The 22,650-nt window shown below is 35.9% G+C and overlaps 1 long non-coding RNA gene and 1 other non-coding gene across 2 annotated transcripts; both read right to left on the reverse strand.

Moving 5' to 3' along the window:
* Positions 1-11,778: 11,778 nt before the first annotated feature.
* LOC112773945 (small nucleolar RNA R71) lies at positions 11,779-11,886 on the reverse strand. Its single transcript, XR_003188464.1, has one exon. It is a non-coding gene; the product is annotated as a small nucleolar RNA R71 (small nucleolar RNA).
* A 7,895-nt stretch (positions 11,887-19,781) lies between these two features.
* LOC112772722 (uncharacterized) lies at positions 19,782-20,783 on the reverse strand. The gene is made up of 2 exons (XR_003187621.3): positions 20,173-20,783; positions 19,782-20,090 (listed from the first exon to the last, which is right to left on the reverse strand). It is a non-coding gene; the product is annotated as an uncharacterized lncRNA (long non-coding RNA).
* Positions 20,784-22,650: the final 1,867 nt, after the last annotated feature.

Raw genomic sequence — 22,650 nt, forward strand, 5'->3', positions numbered from 1 at the left:
TTTCGTATCCTATCGTAGAACACTAGAACTTCAGCAGACTCCTAAAAGTACGAAGAATTTATGGTTCCATGCACTATATCCTGTCGAGATCCTCTTGTAATTACAGGAAATATTTATTTAAAGTCTCCACCGAATACAACCGCCTTCCTCCCGAATGGACGCTCGCCATTTGCAATTGATGTGTACCTCATAATATCCCTCAGACGTCTATATATCCAGTATTTCATAACCATACCTGCTAAGCATAGCTGCCTCGTCCCAAATTATTAAATATGTCTTTATCACAATTTGGCAAGGGGTGAGCCCTGCCGGATATTGCAGGTAGAATATTCATTTACAATTAGAGGTATCTTGAATCTAGGGTGTGCAGTCCTACCGTTTGGTAGGAGAATCGAGGCTATTCCACTGGAAGCCACATTAAGCACTATTTTATCCTCTGACCTAACTTTTGCTAACATCAAATTGTAAAGAAACATTTACTGCAACCACTGTGACCATAAAGGAAAAAAAAACCCTCCTTCGAATTCGCTCACAACCCTTATAACTCTGTCGTAATCTTCCTTCTGTTCTATAGTCACTGTGCACAACGTCGATGATGTTAAGGTCTCTAATTGATATCTTTCATACTTGAATTCCTCTATTATTAGTCATCACTCATCCTGCAATGAGTAGTTACTATAAAAAAGGATTGACATTAGAGGATATTCTTGCAAGCTCCTTCCATAAGAATGCATGATATCTTCTATGTCTGATAATATAAAATTTTTTATATCCTCATCAGACAACATTAAATCTATCACATTTAAAAAAAAAGCTAGGCCAACAAACTATATCTAGCCATAAAATGTTATTTGAAGTTATGAAATACACAAATAAGATAGTAAGATTATACCATTCATGTTCAAATACTTTCGATGTCTATGCAGAATATCATCTGAAAGTTATAGCTAATAATTCTCCCTGCCAAAGTTAGGTCTCGAAAGACTATTTGGTATCAGTAAAATTACGAATAGTCTTCTCACATATGATACAAATGCCCAAGTTCCTACTCATTTAAGGCATGCATCTACGAACTTCTTATCATCTTACAATAACCCAAGAGAAAAGCATGCATTCTTGAAAATATCATAAGTTACACCATTCACCATCTTTATATCTTTAAAGTTAGTGCAACCCTTCTGAATATTTAGTAGAAGACGAAGGTAATAGTCTTCTCCACTTCTTGTAGGAACATATATCAATCTACCAATAGAGAATCTCCTTTTTCTTGGTGTCCATATCTTCCCATCTCTTTGCCAGACAAACTTTGTAGAAAACTCGGAATATATTAGGATGACTCACTATGCATATTTCTTGTTAACATTCATCCAAGCAAGAAACATAGTATTTTATCCTTCTGCCTTGTCAACAACGTCCTCTACATGTTTTAGGTCCTGATAAACAACATATTATTCACCAAGTAGATAGAATGGTAGACGAATAATAGTAAACTCCTTGGCTAGAATTTGATAACTAAACAACCTCTAAGCAGCCTCACATGCTAATATATACCTACAATCATAGTAGCTCTGAATCTCATCTACACTTTGTATGCTTTGGTTAGATTCTGGCTCATAAATGATTGTAGTTATGCGGTCATTTTCCTTGTGCACATACTTGAACAAATACTTGATTGCGCTTGTCTAGCATGTGTACTCCACATTTAAATGACGTGCATACTCTAACAACAATTTAGCATTGTAAGGAACAATGTAAGAATTATCCAAGTGAACCCCTTTTTTCTGCACTATTCGCCTATCATCCCACCTTCTATACTTTGAAAATCCAACTTCATCAATAATTGTTCTTTGTCTAAACTCCTTTGAAAAATATTTTGGTATCGTGATCGTCCTTCATGCAAGAAGAATTGGCATTGTACAAACCACATGGCCCATAGACCATATATGTTTGCACTGCCTTGTATAGATCTTTATTACTTTTAAAATCAGAAATCTTAGCTGAGATAAAGCAATCTATGTCATTAGGTAATTGTGACCTAAAGTCTGGATGCATGAACAATAATATGTGTGCATGGAAAAGTCTCTTCTTTTGAAACTCAACCATTCATCATCTGTATTTTGAACCACCTAGTTAGTCTCCAAATAGACACACATAATACATAGAAAAGCAAGCATTTGGTACTTTATATAAACACATGGAAACTTATATCCTATAATGCTTTCAAATATCTCTCCTTCCTTCAAGTCTTTGATGAGGTGATCCAACTTAAGTTTGAATACCCTACATAATATATCTGGTCTATCTTCAGTCTTTAAACTCATTTTATCAACTTCTTGTGTGATTTTCTGCCATTCAAAATTACACATAATGGTTATAAAATAACAAGGATAACTAGCATACTTGTATATAGAAAAGGCATCCTTGCAATTATTAATCATATACCTTAGTCCACCAGTAAAAGTACTTAGAAGAACAATTCTCTTTCCTATCTATGTAGCATCCACTTGACTATTTATAAGATTTTGTTGAAGCCCTTTATATTTATCAACCTACAACTTCTTTTGGTTGAATCTGCAACTTCTTTTGGTTGAATCTGTGCCAGCTTAACCTATCAGACTCTACCATGTTGTATGCATCAACCAAAAGCTGTTGGAAAAGTCTTCTCAACTTCAAAAGAATAGGAAACTCATCAATTCAATGTTGTATTCTATAAACAAAGACTTGTCGCATGGATATGTCGTCTTCTTCAGGGTTTCCTCTACTTGGAACCTTACGTGAGACTAGAATTCCTTTCCTAAAACCATCTTCTCCATATAGAAAAAGCTAAGGATACTGAAGAGCCAAATACTGTAGATGTAGGACACATATCATTTGTAATCTCTTTATCTTTATCTCAATAACCATGTCTCTGTCTTATGCTGGTTGTTTAACATCACCCATAATTAGTACAACAACCTCAGAAAAAGTTGGCAATCATATTTTTTGCCATCTTGATTTATGTATACATATATATTAATTATTTAATTAATAATTTTCTTGTTCTCAGAATATACTTATTTTGTTTAAATATTTCTTTGTTTATGGTTATGATTATTTATGTAACACCCTACCACACAGAGCTTTACACCTAGGATGTAAAATAGAGGTGGCGAGGTGCTACGATTTCTAAAATTAAAATACATACATATAATAGTAGAAAGAATATAATAAACTAGGAGCCTTGAAAAATGGGTAAAACAAAATCGCGAAACGAAAAGCGCAACGCTCCGGAAATGGAATAACTTGTGTGTGAAGAAAACTATAACTATCAAACATAAGATAATAAAAGTAGGAATAGAGGGCCAATGATACAAAATAACAAGCTCCTAACTCAGCCCACGAAATCAAGGCTGATCGAAGAATATTTACACATATATACATACATAACCAAAATCCAGATGTACATAAACAAAATCCTGTCTCTCTATAAACCTCTAAGAGGATCAAAAGAGCAAGATATGCGGAGAGAAAGCTAAGTACATATATATATATATATATATTACTGTACAAGGCAATATATATATTACTGTCTCTCTATAAACCTTGGCCGATTCCCATGTGACGATCAAGGCAATTTAACACTAACCAACACAGCCCCAAAACCTCAACTAAACAACTTCCTCCAAGTTCTGGTATTCACAATTTCAGGCTACAATTATTTATTCGCAACCTAATACACATTCATAACACATACATACCCAATTTAATACTCAAAACTCAAATTCAGTGAAATTAAAGTGGAATTATGGTTTCCTCACCTTACCCAAGCTTCACATAAGCAAGAGTGAACGTTTTCCTCAAGTTAATTAGATCCTAAAACATCAAAGAGTAAAGAAATTCAATATCCCCACTTAATTTTCCAAAAATTGCGGAAAAAGAGGCTGAGGGTGAATAAGCGAGTTACCTATGAAATTTTTTTAGTAGAAACGTAGAGCTCGACAGGGCGGTCGCGTGGCCGCAAACAGTGCAGCGATCGGAGCTCGGACGGAGAAATTACGGCGAGATGAATTTTGCCGTAAGGGTTCGGCGTTCTTCTCCTTCCCTGGAGCTTTCAGCTTCGTTTCAGCTGAAATGAGAAAAAGAAAGAGCGTGGGTCCATTTAAAGGTTGGCCCGGTTGGGCCCACATGCTCGGTTTAGGTCTGGTCCAACCGGTTCGATTCGTTCGGTCCAATCTTAGACCGATTTCTTCGAAATTAGTGTCAAAATTCTCATTTCGATGAGTTTTATCCTAATTTTATATAATATTTACATTTCAAATCTTCTTTATTGAAAACTAATTTATTGACTAATTATTTACTAATTTAACGGGGTTTACAATTTCTTTTTGAGTCTATAATTATTTAAGAATTCTTTTATTCTATTAATATTATTATTGTATGTATAATAATTTTTATAAATCATGGTATTTTTCTTATATATATATATATTATGTAATTAATAGTTTTTTTTCTCAAAATATATTTATTTTATTTAAATAATTCTAAATATTTTATTATTTATATATACATATCATATTAATTATAGGTAAATATATTTAAGTTACATATATTAATTATTTTTTATTATAATTATTTTTTATTCTCAAAACATATTTATTTCTTGATTACGATTATTTTTTTACATATATAAAATTATTTTTGAACCTACGATCATTCAAGAATTTTTTTTATTCCTTATTATTAATATTCGTGTACGTATAATATTTACAAATCATGGTAATCTTCATAAATCACTATTAAAAACATAAATTTGTATAAAAATAGTGGTATAATAAGAATAATAAAATTATAGATAATATTATAATTACATAAAATAATATTAATTATAATTGTATATTCATTTAATAGTAATAATGATAAAATTGATCTACTTTAAGATAGAAAAATAAAATTTTAATTAATACTAAATTAATTTATTATATATATTAATTATAGTCATAAATTTTAGCATTAATATATTTTTTTTATACCCATGATTATTTCTTTATATATATGTTGAAAAACTAAATTTTATCCCAATATGCTATTTATTATAGGTTATCATAAGATTATACGTGTAATTAATTATAAGATAATATATGTTAATAAAATTTTATCATAATGATCCAATTAATTACACATTAATAAAATTTTAATCCAACTAAATATATTATTCACTACAACAAAACAGCGCAACGGCGGCTGTTATTTTGGGGGGTTGCGGCGGTTATAACCACCGCTAGAATCAGCTCCTGGCGGTGAGCAAAATGCGGACAGGTCAACCGTCGGCATAGCAGTGGCAGTGATTTTAAAGAACTACTGGAATAATCGCCACCAGAGTCACTCGGCAAATCGCGGCGGTTTAACACCGCCACTATGCGCGTGAACTAGGCAAAGTAAGTGCCGCAAAATTCAAAATTTTAGTTATCGTTGGACATTCAGGGCGGTTTTGAACCGCCGCTAAAAGATCGACAGGAACTTCTCATGAATTTTGTGGCGGTTTTAATAAATACTATTGTTAATAAAATCTTAACCCAACTATTAATTATTTTATCATCTATTTATAATAATTTCATATAATTGGTTAAAATAATGGTTATATCAAAGATATTATTTATTATTAGCAGATTTTTTAACTTAACAATTTTTTTAGTTATATTGAGAGCAAATAATAAAAATAAAAATATATTTAAAAACAAAAAAAGAAATTTCATATTAAAAAAATAACATATCCAAAAATAATAGTCATAATATATAAATTGAGGAAACAATACAAATTTCTCTAAAATTAATTTAATCAAATGCTAATATTAGAACTAAATTGTTTAAATAATATTTAAGCTATTATAGTCCTTAGACATGTAAGACCCCAGATTTTGAAAAATTAAACTAATTATAATTTAATTTATTTTATTTATTTAAGAATATATTTTCAGAGATTTTTATATTAATGGAATACTTTTTTATTATTGATTTAAAACTTTAGTGATTGAAATAATGAGTTTTATCTACTTTAATTTTATTAATTAGATATTGAATCTTATTTTATGATTTAAAGAAAATTAATTTAATTAACTCTAGTTATGGAATTAGAGTATTTATTTGAAAATAAATTTGTAAATTAAAAATTAAATAGTATTTTTATAGATATTATTATTGGATTAAAATTGGTTTTCAATTACTCTATTACCCTTAATTTTATTAAATTGCCTAAACTACCCTAATCTTAACCTAACCTAGCGACCGCCTCACCCCACGGTCCCACCCAAAACACACACATGCACACTGAGAATCAAACAGAGAAGAGGGGGAGTTGCAATCAGAAGAAACGGAGAGAGGAGAAGAGGGGGAACGGTGTCATGCCGCCACGCCGCCAAGTCGCCGTCGACGTCAACCCGAGGGAGAGAGGGAGTCTGCAAGTTGAAGGAACCTGTGCCGCTGCCATGAGTTGTTCATTGTGCTGCCATCATGGTCACCGAGAGGGACGCGGCCAGTTTCGTTGACGTCAGATCCGTCGCCGCCATGCCTTCCCCACCGCCAATCCGTCTTTGCCAATGGAGACCCTGTCGCCGAGCTGCTGTACCGCCGCTGCCGCCATCGAGTTTGCCAGGAAAAAAAAGCTCGAACGGGAGTGAGAGAATAAGGAGGTTGCCGCCGCGGGATCGTTGCCATCACAGATGAGCAGAACGCGAACAGAGAGGAGGGAAACTCGCCAGATGAGCAAAAGGATACACCGCTGTGCCTGGCTGCCGGAGAACGGCGCCATGGTTACCGGGAAGCACCGCTGGAGGTGCTGCTGTCCCTGTTCTTCCTTCCTAGTGGTACAGTAAGTCGCTTTGCTCCGAAAACCCTCTTAAATCGTTGTTCCGTTATAAGTTATTAAGGGTTTTCACGACGTTGATGTCTTAGGTTTGAGCTACTATGACTGCATGCAGTGTGTGATGGCTACTGCTGCCACGAGAGCAGTCGAAAGTGATGCCGCTCCTATGAATATAAAGAAAAAGAGAGGTTCGCTGCGTTTAATAATTGCCGAGTTCGACGATTTGAGGTAGGGAGTTTTATTTTAAAATCAACAGTTTTTAATTTAAGAATGCCCAAAAGGCTTATTGAATAATTGCAAATAATATATAAGGGTTTAGTATGACAAATTGATATGGATTGGTTGAATTGTGCTTGTGAATGGTGTTTAATTTAGTGTTATTTGCTAAACCAAAATATGAATTGAGTTTGGATTGGTGCTGTGATTGTTGCCGGAATTTCTAGTCATGTTGATTTCTTGGTCTGGTTGTTGATATGAGATTTATTTTATGATTTCTAGACATGCATCATCCTTATTTGTACATTTGTATTTGATTGTGTTTTCTTATCTTGTTCCTCTGTGATTGTGTTGTTTGTCTTATTGCAAATTGTTTGTGTGTTTATCTGTTTCTTGCGCTATTGTTTCTCTGTGATTGAGATTTGTTTTAAGTTCGGAAATCTAAAGAAAGTAATTAATTATATAAAGTAAAAGTATTTCCAAAGGTTTAACAAAATAGTTTTATTGAGTAAGTTAATTATTTGCATTATATTCATTACTTTTACGACATTCTCATTCCCTACTAAGAACGTGTGGTTTGTTCTCACCCCAAAATCTTTCACTCTTTCAGTGACACAGGTTTGAAGACTCAGTTTGAAACTGCAGGTGATTATTAGTCTTATTTGAGTTAAGTTTATGTGTTGAGTTGCTTTCCTAGAATTCCCTTGCCTTTGTTAATTAAGATTTTGCTTTATACAGAGGGATAGGAGTTGTATCTGAGTTTTATTTAAATTCTTTTGTATGATATTTATTATTATTAATAACTATGTGATTAGTATTTCTTGGAGATCTTGATATATGATTTTAATTAATAAAAACAAAATTTTCTGGCATTCTCTTAAAAATTGAAACGCGATATCGCACTAAAGGCTCAATATTAAATAGTAAATAAGAAAAACAGGTCAGTAACGCCTCATTTTTTGTACGATCATGACGTACTGGAAGTTGGGTTATTACAAGACACATATAGATTAGAGTCATTCTCATAACGACAATCAACTGAAACAATATCATCAGGTTGAACATTTAGAATTTGTATAAATGCAGACTATCCTCTTGTTAAATAAGTTTCATTATCCGCTGCTATCCAGGAATACGGCAACGTATAGAATACCTACACCGAGAAAATAAATTAACCTTTATTCCCATTAATGGCATTGCATTGATGCGCACCAGAAGACTAGTAGTTTCTGAAAGAAAAAATAGAATATGTTGTAAAATTATTTTTATTACGAAAAGTTTAAAAAAGAAAACTTAAATGCAGTACCAATCTTTAAAATTGCATCTCTATGCTTGACACAATTCTAGCAAAACTAAAACTAAGTTAAGGAAATTCAATCTCATTATATGCTCTACTTCGAAGATTTTTGGGTAGACGTAGAAAGCATGGAGGGGATGAAATTTGAACTTAGCCTATAAAGCTCCTTGGAAAGCAATTGCTCAATCTAAAATCGAACTCCTCCTAAGAAAACTAACTTTACCCACATTCTATTAGGTTGGTCATAATATATGAGTAAATCCAACCATCCTTCAGTAAAATATATAGAGTTCATTGTCTCTTCATTGAATTCTTGCATCCATGTAATCCAACCATTTGGCCATGCCTAGACCTTGTTCTTATGTATTTTCAACGGTGGAGTTTCTACACACCACAGATTAAGGTGTGGAGCTCTGCTGTTCTTCATGAATTAATACAAAGTACTATTGTTTTTCTATTCAACTCAAGTCTATTTCTTCTCCAAGATATTCATTCGTTCTTCAACTTGATGAATGTGATGATCCGTGACACTCATCATCATTCTCACCTAGGAACATGTGCCTGACAACCACCTCTGTTCTACTAGCAATGGCTTGAATGCGTATCTCTTGGGTTTCTAATCTAAGATTGGAACCTTCGTGGTATAGGCTAGAATTATTGGCGGCCATTCCTGAGATCCGGAACGTCTAAACCTTGTCTGTGGTATTCTGAGTAGGATTTGGGAAGGGATGACTATGACGAGCTTCAAACTCGCGATTGTTGGGCGTGTGACAGACGCAAAAGGATCAATGGATCCTATTCCAGCATGATCGAGAACCGACAGATGATTAGCCGTGCGGTGACAGCGCATTTGGAACATTTTCACTGAGAGGACGGGAAGTAGCCATTGACAACGGTGATGCCCAACATAAAGCTTGCCATGGAAAGGAGTATGAATGATTGGAAGAAGGCAATAGGAAAGCAGAGGTTCAGGGGGAACAAAGCATCTTCATACGCTTATCTGAAATTCCAACCAAAGAATTACATAAGTATCTCTATCTTTATTTTATGTTTTATTTATCTTTTAATTATCAATTCTCCATCACCATCTGAATTCGCCTGACTGAGATTTACAAGGTGACCATAGCTTGCTTCAAGCCGACAGTCTCCGTGGGATCGACCCTTACTCACGTAAGGTATTACTTGGACGACCCAGTGTACTTGCTGGTTAGTTGTGCGGAATTGTGACAAAGTATGATTCACGTTTGAGAGCTCCAAGTCTTTGGCGCCATTGTTGATGATCACAATTTCATGTACCAAGTTTTTGGCGCCGTTGCCGGGGATTGTTCGAGTTTGGACAACTGACGGTTCATCTTGTTGCTTAGATTAGGTACTTTTCTTTTTATTTTTCAGAATTTTTAAGAATGAATTCTAGAGTTTCAACGTGATGTTCTTATCATCACAAAAGCTAATTGATTCTCATCAATTTAGCTGCTGAATGTAATGTCCTACTGAAGCTTGGCCAACCATGTCTAATCTTTTTAGACTGAAGCTTTAGACTAACATTGCATGATTCCTGGAATTCTTATTAAAAGTTTTGAATCTCTTTATTTTCTTTTCCATATAAGTTTCAAAAATCACAAAAAAATTTATAAAATCATAAAAATAAAAAATATTTTATGTTTCTTGTTTGAGTCTAGTGTCAATTTTTAAGTTTGATGTCAATTGCATTCTTCTTGCATTTTTCGAAAATATGCAATATGTTCTTCATTAATCTTCAAGTTGTTCTTGATGATTTCATTGCTCTGATCTTTAAATTCTCTTGTTTTGTGTGTTTTATTGTTTATCATATGCATTCTCAATTTTTAGTGTCTCCTATATGAAAATTTTTAAGTTTGGTGTCCTGCATGCATTGTTTATTTGATCTTAGTTGCATTTTTTTGTTATTTCTCATCATTAAAAATTCAAAAATATTTTTAAAATTGTGTCTTTTCAAGTCAATAATACAGAAAATTGAAGATTCAGAACATTCAGCAGAGGAATCAAATAGAAAAAGCTGGGCGTTCAAAACGCCCAGTGAAGAAGGAAAACTGGCGTTTAAACACCAGCCAGGGTACCTGGCTGGGCATTTAACGCCCAAAAGGGTAGCATTTTGGGCGTTAAACGCCAGAATGGATGCCATTCTGGGCGTTTAACACCAGAAGGACACTAGAGGGAAGATTTTATTTTTAATTCAAATTTTTTTCAAATCTTCATAATTTTTCAAAATCAAACCTTTTTCAAATCATATCTTTTCAATCATATCTCTTCAAAATCAATTTCTTTCCATTTTTTTTATTTTCGAAAGTTCTTGTTATAATTAAATATTTACTTCAAAATTTTCAAGTTGTTACTTGCCTATTAAGAAAGGATCAAAAGTTTTAATTCTAAAATCATATCTTCTAATTTCTTGTTAGTCAAGTAATCAACTTTAATTTTAAAACTTTCTCTTTTTAGTCTGATTTTCAATCATATCTTCTCAATCATATCTTTTCAATCACATCTTTTTCAAAATTAATTTTCAATCATATCTTTTTAATTTCTAATTTTAAAATCTTTTCAAAATAATCACTTAATTTCTTTCCTAATCTTAATTTTCGAAAATCTCAATCAAATTTTCAAATTTCTTTTTAATTATTTCAAAATCTTTTTAATTTATTTTCGAAAATTCTTCCCCTCTTCTCACATCCTTCTATTTAAAGGACTAACACTCCTCCTCAAGGTACAATTCGAAATCCCTCCTTCTTTATATGTTCGAATTCTCTTCCATCTACCTCCTCCTTCTATTCTTCTTTTCCTCTGACACCTCAAGGAATCTCTATACTATGACATAGAGGATTCTCTACGTTATTGTTCTCCTCTCTTTCATATGAGCAGAAGCAAAGATAAATGCATACTTGTTCAAGCTGATCCTGAACCTGAAAGGACCTTGAAGAGAAAGCTAAGAGAAGCTAAAGCACAATTCTCTTTAGAGGGCTTAACAGAGCTTTTCAAGGAAGAAGAAACCATGGCAGCCGAAAACAACAATGCCAATAATGCAAGGAAGGTGCTTGGTGACTTTACTGCACCTACTCTCGACTTCTATGGGAGAAGCATCTCAATCCCTGCCATTGGAGCAAACAACTTTGAGCTTAAGCCTCAATTAGTTTCTCTAATGCAACAGAATTGCAAGTTTTATGGACTTCTATTGGAAGATCCTCATCAGTTTTTAGCTGAATTCTTGCAAATATGTGACACTGTCAAGACCAATGGGGTTGACCCTGAAGTCTACAAACTTGTGCTTTTTCCTTTTGCTGTAAGAGACAGAGCTAGGACATGGTTGGATTCACAACCTAAAGAAAGCCTGAACTCTTGGAAAAAGCTAGTTAATGCCTTCTTGGCAAAGTCTTTTCCACCTCAAAAATTGAGCAAGCTTAGAGTGGAAGTCCAAACCTTCAGACAGAAGGAAGGTGAATCCCTCTATGAAGCTTGGGAAAGATACAAGCAATTGATTAGAAGGTGCCCTTCTGACATGCTTTCAGAATGGAACATCATAGGTATTTTCTATGATGGTCTGTCTGAACTATCCAAGATGTCATTGGATAGCTCTGTTGGAGGATCTCTTCATCTGAAGAAGACGCCTGCAGAAGCTCAGGAACTCATTGAAATGGTTGCAAATAACCAATTCATGTACACTTCTAAAAGGAATCCTGTGAATAATGGGATAGCTCAGAAGAAATGAGTTCTTGAGATTGATACTCTGAATGCCATATTGGCTCAGAATAAAATATTGACTCAGCAAGTCAATATGATTTCTCAGAGTCTGTCTGGAATGCAAGCAGCAACAGGCAGTACTAAGGAAGCTTCCTCTGAAGAAGAAGCTTATGATCCTGAGAACCCAGCAATGAAAAAGGTGAATTACATGGGAGAATCCTATGGAAACACCTATAATCCTTCATGGAAAATCATCCAAATCTCTCATGGAAGGATCAACAGAGACCTCAACAAGGTTTCAACAACAATAATGGTGGAAGAAACAGGTTTAGCAATAGCAAGCCTTTTCCATCATCTTCTCAGCAACAGACAGAGAATTCTAAGTAAAGCCACTCTGACTTAGCAACCATTGTTTCTGATCTAATCAAAACCACTCAAAGTTTCATGACTGAAACAAGGTCCTCCATTAGAAATTTGGAGGCACAAGTGGGTCAGCTGAGTAAGAAAATTACTGAACTCCCTCCTAGTACTCTTCCAAGCAATACAGAAGAGAATCCAAAGAGAGAGTGCAAGGCCATAACCACAACCCACACGGCCGAACCTGGAGAGGAGGAAGAGGCAGTAATCTCCACTGAGGAAGACCTCAATGGACGCCCACTGGCCTCCAAGGAGTTCCCTAATGAGGAACCATGGGAATCTGAGGCTCACACTGAGAGATTCCATTGAATTTACTTCTGCCATTCATGAGCTCTGATGAGTATTCTTCCTCTGAAGAGGATGAAGAGGTTACTGAAGAGCAAGTTGCTAAGTACCTTGGAGCAATCATGAAGCTAAATGCCAAGTTGTTTGGTAATGAGACTTGGGAGGATGAACCTCCATTGCTCATCAAAGAATTGGATGACTTGACTAGGCAGAAATTACCTCTGAAGAGACAAGACCCTGGAAAATTCTCTATCCCTTGTACCATAGGCACCATGACCTTTGAGAAGGCTTTGTGTGACTTAGGGTCAAGTATAAACCTCATGCCTCTCTCTGTAATGGAGAAGCTAGGGATCATTGAGGTACAAGCTGCAAGAATCTCACTGGAGATGGCAGACAATTCAAAGAAACAGGCTTATGGACTTGTAGAGGATGTCTTGGTAAAGGTTGAAGGCCACTACATCCCTGCTGACTTCATAATCCTAGAGACTGGAAAGTGTATGGATGAATCCATCATCCTTGGCAGACCCTTCCTAGCCACAGCCAAAGCTGTGATTGATGTTGACAGAGGAGAATTGATCATTCAAGTGAATGGAGACTCCCTTATGTTTAAAGCTCAAGGATATCCCTCTGTCACCATGGAGAGGAAGCATGAAGAGCTTCTCTCAATACAGAGTCAAACAGAGCCCCCACAGTCAAACTCTAAGTTTGGTGTTGGGAGGCCACAACCAAACTTTAAGTTTGGTGTTGAACCCCCACATTCAAACTCTAAGTTTGGTGTTGGGAGGTTCCAACATTGCTCTGAACATCTGTGAGGCTCCATAAAAGCCACTGTCAAGCTATTGACATTAAAGAAGCGCTTGTTGGGAGGCAACCCAATTTTTACTTATTTATGTTAAATTTCTATTTTCTTTTGTTATTTTATGTTTTCTGTAGGTTGATGATCATGTGAAGTCACAAAAATAATTAAAAAGGCAAAAACAGAATGAAAAATAGAACACCCTGGAGGAGAAACTTACTGGCGTTTAAACGCCAGGAAGGGTAGCAGAATGGGCGTTAAACGCCCAGTCTGGCACCATTCTGGGCGTTTAACGCCAGAAATGGGCACCAGACTGGCGTTTAACGCCAGGAATGGGCAAGAAGCTGGCGTTAAATGCCAGAAATGGGCAGCAGCCTGGCGTTTAACGCCAGGATTGGCAGCAAGGGGCGTTTTGCACGCCACATGGTGCAGGAATGAGAAATCCTTGACACCTCAGGATCTGTGGACCCCACAGGATCCCCACCTACCCCACCTCTCTCTCTCTTCTTCACCCATTCACCAATCACCTCAATATCTCTTCCCCAAAACCCCTCACCTATCAAATCCCACCATTCTCTTCACCACTCACATCCATCCTTCATAAAAGCCCACCTACCTCACCATTCAAATTCAAACCACTTTCCCACCCAAACCCACCCATAATGGCCGAACCATACCCCCCTCTCCACTCCTATATAAACCCATCTTCACTCCTTCATTTTCACACAACATACACACTACCCATCCCCCTTGGCCGAAACACAAAGCCCCCTCCATCTCCTCTATTTCTTCTTCTTCTACTCTCTTCTTTCTTTTCTTATTCGAGGACGAGCAACCTTCTAAGTTTGGTGTGGTAAAAGCTAAAGCTTTTTGTTTTCCCATAACTATTTATGGCACCAAAGGCCGGAGAAACCTCTAGAAAGAGGAAAGGGAAGGCAAAAGCTTCCACCTCCGAGTCATGAGAGATGGAGAGATTCCTCTCAAGGGTGCATCAAGACCACTTCTATGAAGTTGTGGCCAAGAAGAAGGTGATTCCCGAGGTCCCTTTTAAGCTCAAAAAGGGCGAATATCCAGAGATCCGACACGAGATCCGAAGAAGAGGTTGGGAAGTTCTCACCAACCCCATTCAACAAGTCAGAATCTTAATGGTTCAAGAGTTTTATGCCAATGCATGGATCACCAAGAACCATGATCAAAGTGTGAACCCGGACCCCAAGAATTGGCTTACAATAGTCCGAGGGAAATACTTAGATTTTAGTTCGAAAAATGTAAGGTTGGCATTCAACTTGCCCATGATGCAAGGAGACGCACACCCATACACTAGAAGGGTCAACTTTGATCAAAGGTTGGACCAAGTCCTCATGGACATATGTGAAGAGGGCGCTCAATGGAAGAGAGATTCAAGAGGGAAGCCGGTTCAACTAAGAAGGCATGACCTCAAGCCCGTGGCTAGGGGATGGTTGGAGTTCATCCAACGCTCAATCATTCCTACTAGCAACCGATCTGAAGTTACTATAGACCGGGCTATCATGATTCATAGCATCATGATTAGAGAGGAAGTAGAAGTTCATGAGGTTATATCCCAAGAACTCTACAAGGTGGCGGACAAGTCCTCCACTGTGGCAAGGTTAGCCTTCCCTCATCTCATTTGTCACCTCTACAATTCAGCTGGAATTGACATAGAGGAAGACATCCTCATTGATGAGGACAAGCCCATCACTAAGAAAAGGATGGAGCAAACAAGAGATCCCATTCATGGACAAGAGCATGAGGAATTTCCTCATCATGAAATCCCTGAGATGCCTCAAGGGATGCATTTTCCTCCACAAAACTATTGAGAGCAAATTAACACCTCCCTAGGAGAATTAAATTCCAACATGGGACAACTAAGGGTGGAGCACCAAGAGCATTCCATCCTCCTCCATGAAATTAGAGAAGACCAAAGAACCATGAGAGAGGAGCAACAAAGGCAAGGAAGAGACATTGAGGAGCTCAAGCACTCCATAAGATCTTCAAGAGGAAGAACAAGCCGCCATCACTAAGGTGGACCCGTTCTTTAATTTTCTTGTTCTTTATTTTCCTGTTTTTCGAATTTTTATGCTTATGTTATTTATGTTTGTGTCTTTATTACATGATGATTAGTGTCTAAGTGTCTATGCCTTAAAGCTATGAAAATGAATCCATCACCTTTCTTAAATGAAAAATGTTTTTAATTGAAAAAAGAAAAAGAAGTGCATGAATTTCAAATTTTAAAACAGTTTAATTATTTTGATGTGGTGGCAATACTATTGTTTTTCTGAATGAATGCTTGAACAGTGCATATTTTTGATATTGTTGATTCATGAATGTTAAAATTATTGGCTCTTGAAAGAATGATGGGAAAAGGAGAAATGTTATCTGATGATCTGAAAAATCATAAAATTGATTTTTGAAGCAAGAAAAAGCAGTGAAAAGCTTGCAGAAAAAAAGGGATATATGCGGAAAAAAGAAAAAAAAAGAGAAAGAGAAAAGAAAAAGAAAGAAAAAGAAAAGCATGCAGAAAAAGCCAATACCCCTTTAAACCAAAAGGCAAGGGTGATAAAAAGGATCCAAGGCTTTGAGCATCAGTGGATAGGAGGGTCCATAGGAATAAAATCCTGGCCTAAGCGGCTAAACCAAGCTGTCCCTAACCATGTGCTTGTGGCGTGAATGTGTCAAGTGAAAACTTGAGACTGAGCGGTTAAAGTCGTGGTCCAAAGCAAAAAGAGTGTGCTTAAGAGCTCTGGACACCTCTAATTGGGGACTCTAGCAAAGCTGAGTCACAATCTGAAAAGGTTCACCTAGTTATGTATCTGTGGCATTTATGTATCCGATGGTAATATTGGAAAACAAAGTGCTTAGGGCCACAGTCAAGACTTATAAAGTAACTGTGTTCAAGAATCAACATACTTAACTAGGAGAATCAGTAACACTATCTGGATTCTGAGTTCCTATAGATGCCAATCATTCTGAACTTCAAGGAATAAAGTGAGATGTTAAAACTGTTCAGAAGCAAAAAGCTAAAAGCTCCGCTCATCTAATTAATACTGATCTTCATAGATATTTTTGGAATTCATTGTATATTCTCTTCTTTTGATCCTATTTGATTTTCAGTTGCTTGGGGACAAGCAACAATTTAAGTTTGGTGTTGTGATGAGCGGATAATTTATACGCTTTTTGGCATTGTTTTTAGTATGTTTTTAGTATATTTTAATTAGTTTTTATTATATTTTTATTAGTTTTTTAAATAAAAATCACTCTTCTTGACTTTACTATGAATTTGTGTGTTTTTCTATGATTTCAGGTATTTTCTGGCTGAAATTGAGGGACCTGAGCAAAAATCTGATTCAGAGGCTGAAAAAGGACTGCAGATGCTATTGGATTCTGACCTCCCTGCACTCAAAGTAGATTTTTTGGAGCTACAGAAGCCCAATTGGCACGCTCTCAATTGCGTTAAAAAGTAGACATCCTAGGCTTTCCAGCAATATATAATATTCCATACTTTGTTTGAGATTTGATGGCCCAAACAGGCGTTCCAAGTCAGCTCAAGAATTCTGGCGTTTAACTCCAAAACTGGCACAAAAGCTGGAGTTAAACGCCCAAACTGGCACAAAAGGTGGCGTTTAACTCCAAGAAAAGTCTCTACACATGGAAGCTTCAATGCTCAGCCCAAGCACACACCAAGTGGGCCCGGAAGAAGATTTCTGCATTAATTACTGATTTCTGTAAACCCTAGGCTACTAGTTCTCTATAAATAGGACCTTATACTATTGTATTTTAAATCCTGGGAATCATCTTTGATAAGTCTTATGCTATCTTAGACACGTTTGAAGGCTGGCCATTCGGCCATGCCTAGACCTTGTTCTTATGTATTTTCAGCGGTGGAGTTTCTACACACCATAGATTAAGGTGTGGAGCTCTGCTGTTCTTCATGAATTAATACAAAGTACTATTGTTTTTCTATTCAACTCAAGTCTATTTCTTCTCCAAGATATTCATTCGTTCTTCAACTTGATGAATGTGATGATCTGTGACACTCATCATCATTCTCACCTAGGAACATGTGACTGACAACCACCTCTGTTCTACTAGCAATGGCTTGAATGCGTATCTCTTGGGTTTCTAATCTAAGATTGGAACCTTCGTGGTATAGGCTAGAATTATTGGCGGCCATTCCTGAGATCCGGAACGTCTAAACCTTGTCTGTGGTATTCTGAGTAGGATCTGGGAAGGGATGACTGTGACGAGTTTCAAACTCGCGATTGTTGGGCGTGTGACAGACACAAAAGGATCAATGGATCCTATTCCAGCATGATCGAGAACCGACAGATGATTAGCCGTGCGGTGACAGCGCATTTGAAACGTTTTCACTGAGAGGACGGGAAGTAGCCATTGACAACGGTGATGCCCAACATAAAGCTTGCCATGGAAAGGAGTATGAATGATTGGAAGAAGGCAATAGGAAAGCAGAGGTTCAGGGAGAACAAAGCATCTTCATACGCTTATTTGAAATTCCAACCAAAGAATTACATAAGTATCTCTATCTTTATTTTATGTTTTATTTATCTTTTAATTATCAATTCTCCATCACCATCTGAAATCGCCTGACTGAGATTTACAAGGTGACCATAGCTTGCTTCAAGTCGACAGTCTCCGTGGGATCGACCCTTACTCACGTAAGGTATTACTTGGACGACCCAGTGCACTTGCTGGTTAGTTGTGCGGAATTGTGACAAAGTGTGATTCACGTTTGAGAGCTCCAAGTCTTTGGCGCCATTATTGATGATCACAATTTCGTGCACCAAACACCAACCAAAGGGCTGATGTTTGCAACCGACACAGATTTAACACCCACTGATTTTTCGGACAGCAATTGGGGAACTTGTTCAGATACAAGGAGATCAACCTCAGGCTGTTGCTTTTTCATTGGCACTTCAATTGTGTCCTGGAAAAGTAAGAAACAAAGTACAGTCACCAATTCTTCATGTGAGGCTGCATATAGAGCTCTAGCAATGGCTACACGGGAGGCACAGTGGATCACTTATGTGCTGCAAGATCTGAGAATAAGGCTTGAAAGACCCATTGGAATATACTGTGATAGCCAATCTTCATTGCATATTGCCGCTAATCCCGTATTCCATGAGAAAACTAAACATATAGAGATGGATTGTCACATTGTGAGAGACAAATGGCAAGAGCAAGTCACAAAGTTGCTACCCATCTCCACCCACAATCAAGTGGCAGACATATTGACAAAAGTTTTAGCAATGTTTGAGCAAGCTGAGAATGATGGAGAGCATCGATTCTAGCTTGAGAGAGGGTGTCACATGAGAAAACACGTGGAGTAACTTGTTAGAGTAGTTAGTAGCTGAGTTAGTTGTAAATATAGTTAGTTAGGAGGCTAATTGTTGTTATATTAATAGTTGCAACCAGCTGTAAAATAAGTAAAAAGAAAAGCCTGATCAATAAAGAATGAGTCTTTGAGACTGTGAGAGAACTTTTATTGCTCTCTGGTCACAATTCCCATCCTGTGAAGTTCTTCCATTCTCTTCTTGAACGCTTCACCACTGCAACACTTATACAAATAGATTTTCAAAAGTGTGACGAAAAGATCTATATATCTTACTTTTATAAAATTCAGAACCTCAATGTAATAAAAAAATTTTAAAGACAAAAATGTCTGACGTTAAATTTTTAGGGATCTATTATTTGAACATAAACTCGTATTATAATACTTATTACAAGTCAAAGTCATATGTAAACTTACGAAATATCTTAGGATATTTATTTTTCCTCTAATTACTTTCTTTCCTTCTATCTGATCAATTTCTCTTCCCTTCAATTTATCAAAATCCCCTTATCCTAGCAATTTCCTTTCATGGAGGTTTCTAATGTTGTTTCATTAACCAAATTCTAAAAGTTTAAGTCGTCCAACCACTATGCATGTAGGAGTATAAATAACGAAATAAAGAAAAGATTGAACGTCAAAAATTCAAAATAGTAAATTTAAGGGTTAGGTACTGTTTTCGTCCCTAAGGTCTGAGGTGAAAATCAAATTCATCCCCGACCTTTTTTTGTTATTAAAATCATCCCCAACGTTACAAAATGTTATAAAATCGTCCTTTTGTCCATAAATAAAATTTTTTGGACAATTTTGCCCTTAAACAAAAATAAAAATGATAAATAAAGGAAAGCCGATCACATTGCTTAAGCTGCATCTCTGAATTAAAGATGGTTGAAAAGAGAGTATTGCCTGCAAATGCAATCAATATTTGTTTCTATCATTTACAATGATTAATCTACTTTCTTTAACTAATCCATCTTACGAGTCCTAATAAATTATCAATTTGTAGCAACTAGCACCAAAAAGTGTGCATTGGCCATTAAGAAATACCAAATAAATGGCGTGCTAAACCCTCAAGGCATTTCTTTAAGTCAGCTGCTGCAAATGATGTGCCATCTGATTCAGATGCCTCCCATTCCTCTGGAGCAAAAACACGAGATCCTTCCATCTACAGAAAATTAAAAGTAAAAAGAGGAAATTTTATAAAGTTGATAATTAGAAAAAACCAGCTGCAGTGTAGGGAAGCATACCTGACGGAAGACAGGACAATGAGTTGAATCAATTGAGTCCCTACGGTAAACATCACCGGTAACAAGGAAATGAGTGTAACCACTTCTCAATAATTCAGCCTGATGAGCACTCGTGACATTCTTTTGTCACATGGAATTAGAAGTTGGGCAAGAAGGAACTGGCACATCAATAATCCCTTCAAGCATGAGCACAACACTCAGAAACTAGCCCTAATTGCACAAACAAAACTCAGAAATTGCTACGAACAAAACAAAAAAATTGAAAATTTTTTATGAACCCAGATCTATGAACCCAGATCACAACTGCCGCCACTGGCCACTGGTCTTCGAAATGGTCGTTGGAAAAGGGAGAAAAGGGAGATATGAACCCGAGAAAAGGGAGATCCGAAATTGGAAAATGCGAGGAGGGCGAGGCGCGTTGCTACGACGGCGAGTCGCGGCGCTGGCGAGGGGGAGTCACGATGCTGCGAGGGCGACAGTGAGTCGCGACGGCGACGACCAGGCGCGGCGAGGCTTCCTTCTCTCTGAGTCTCTGCTTCTCTTTCTCTGAGTCTTTGCTTTTCTTCGTTTCTTGCTCTCCCTCCTCTCTCTGTTGTGGAAAGAAAAAGAAGAAATGAAGGTAAACGATGAAATTAAGATGAAGGATAGTTTTGTCCAAAAATTAAAGAAAGGACGATTTTATAATGTTTTGTAATGTTGAGGATGATTTTAATAACAAAAAAAGGTCGGGGACGAATTTGATTTTCACCTCAGACCTTAAGGACGAAAACAGTACTTAACCCTAAATTTAAACTCAAACCTGACTAGAAGCCTTTTTTTTTTCTTTTTTGTTAAGGCTCGAGGCCTTTTTAGTTTGCGCCAAGTTAATGTCTTAATGCTGTCCTTCCTTTTTTTATGTTTGGGATTCTTTTTATTGTTGGTGAGCATTTGGGCTTCCCAACTCTGGTTGTATCAAAACAAAAACAAGTAAAACACTGTTCTAATCTTGTAAAGAGTTCTGACAAAAAAAAATTTCTTAAAGGGTGTTTTTGTTTTTACACGTGACTCCTTAAATAATCACATCTTAACATAAAAAAATATATTATGAATCATTAGATGATTTGATATGTTTAATTAAAGGTTCACAACATTAATTTCAGATAAAAATATTGTTGTTAAAATAACCAACTTTTTTTTTACAAAATGAAACAAATAATAACATGATATTGAGTTTGATTGATACCATGCATATTTTTAATTAGTGAATATTCCGATGATGACATCTTCACATGAAAATAGTATTGTAGACTATTAAATGAGTTGATGTATTTGACTAAATATATTTGATTAATCATTTAAGGATTCATTATGTGGGTATTCCCCTTTTTAATTTATAAGTAACAAATAACTTCCAGTCCAAACAAAAAGTAACAAATAACTTGTACATTTTACTTAACCTTTTAATATATGGGAATATGTAGATAATGATCATTTAAAAAAAATGTATGCAAAAAAATTAAGACAAAATTAAATTTATAGTCCTCCTTTTTCAATTTTTTTTAATATATGGTTATTAACCTATTACTATAAAAAAAATTGTGACCAGAAAGTAGAATTTCTCTTTCAATCTAAAAATATATTTTATTGAATTAAACTGAATAACTATTATAATTAGGAAGATTTTATTATGCTGAAGGCTTCTCCTTTCTTTAAATGCTGAAGACACATGTGTAGGCTATAGGGATGACATGCGGTGAGTGAGAAAGTATGGGAAAATTGAGTCTCTATTTTATAGCAGATCATAAGGTCCCATAGAGCAACATCTGTGGTTACTTACACAGCTGTTTATGATTATAATGTTGGGTTAATTCTTGTAGTAACTAAAATGTGTAGTGTTTTTGTAACTACTATTGGAATTTATTGCAAAAACTGTGTTGGGTTATTTCAAAAAAGAGTAACTTGGAGTTAGAAGATTAATATGATTGGGCTTAGCAAAAAAACCTTAGTCTTATTAAAATGCTGTTTATATGTAGTACATAATTTAAAAGTGGATTGCAAGACCAACAAAAAAAAAAGAAATGACTGGATTGGATTGACCAAAATAAAGAAAAAGGAGTTATGTACTACGGACAACATTTTAGTAAGACTAAAGTTTTTTTGGCTAAGCCCAAATATATTAGTCCTCTAACTTCAAGTTACTCTTTTTTGAAAGACCAATTTTATGGTGTCTATGAATTGGTGTCTAAATTTTGCCTGTAGTACATAATTTAAGAGTGGATTGCAAGACAAAAAAAAAAAAAAAAAAGAAAAGACTAGATTGGATTGACCAAAATAAAGAAAAAGGAGTTATGTACTACAGACAGCATTTTAGTAAGACTAAAGTTTTTTGGCTAAGCCCAAACATATTAGTCCTCTAACTTCGAGTTACTCTTTTTTCAAAGGTCAATTCTATGGTGTCTATGAGTTGGTGTCTAAATTTTGCCTAACTTACCTTTTGTA

Source organism: Arachis hypogaea, chromosome 18, assembly GCF_003086295.3.
Source record: "Arachis hypogaea cultivar Tifrunner chromosome 18, arahy.Tifrunner.gnm2.J5K5, whole genome shotgun sequence".
In the NCBI taxonomy this organism is placed as follows: domain Eukaryota; kingdom Viridiplantae; phylum Streptophyta; class Magnoliopsida; order Fabales; family Fabaceae; genus Arachis; species Arachis hypogaea.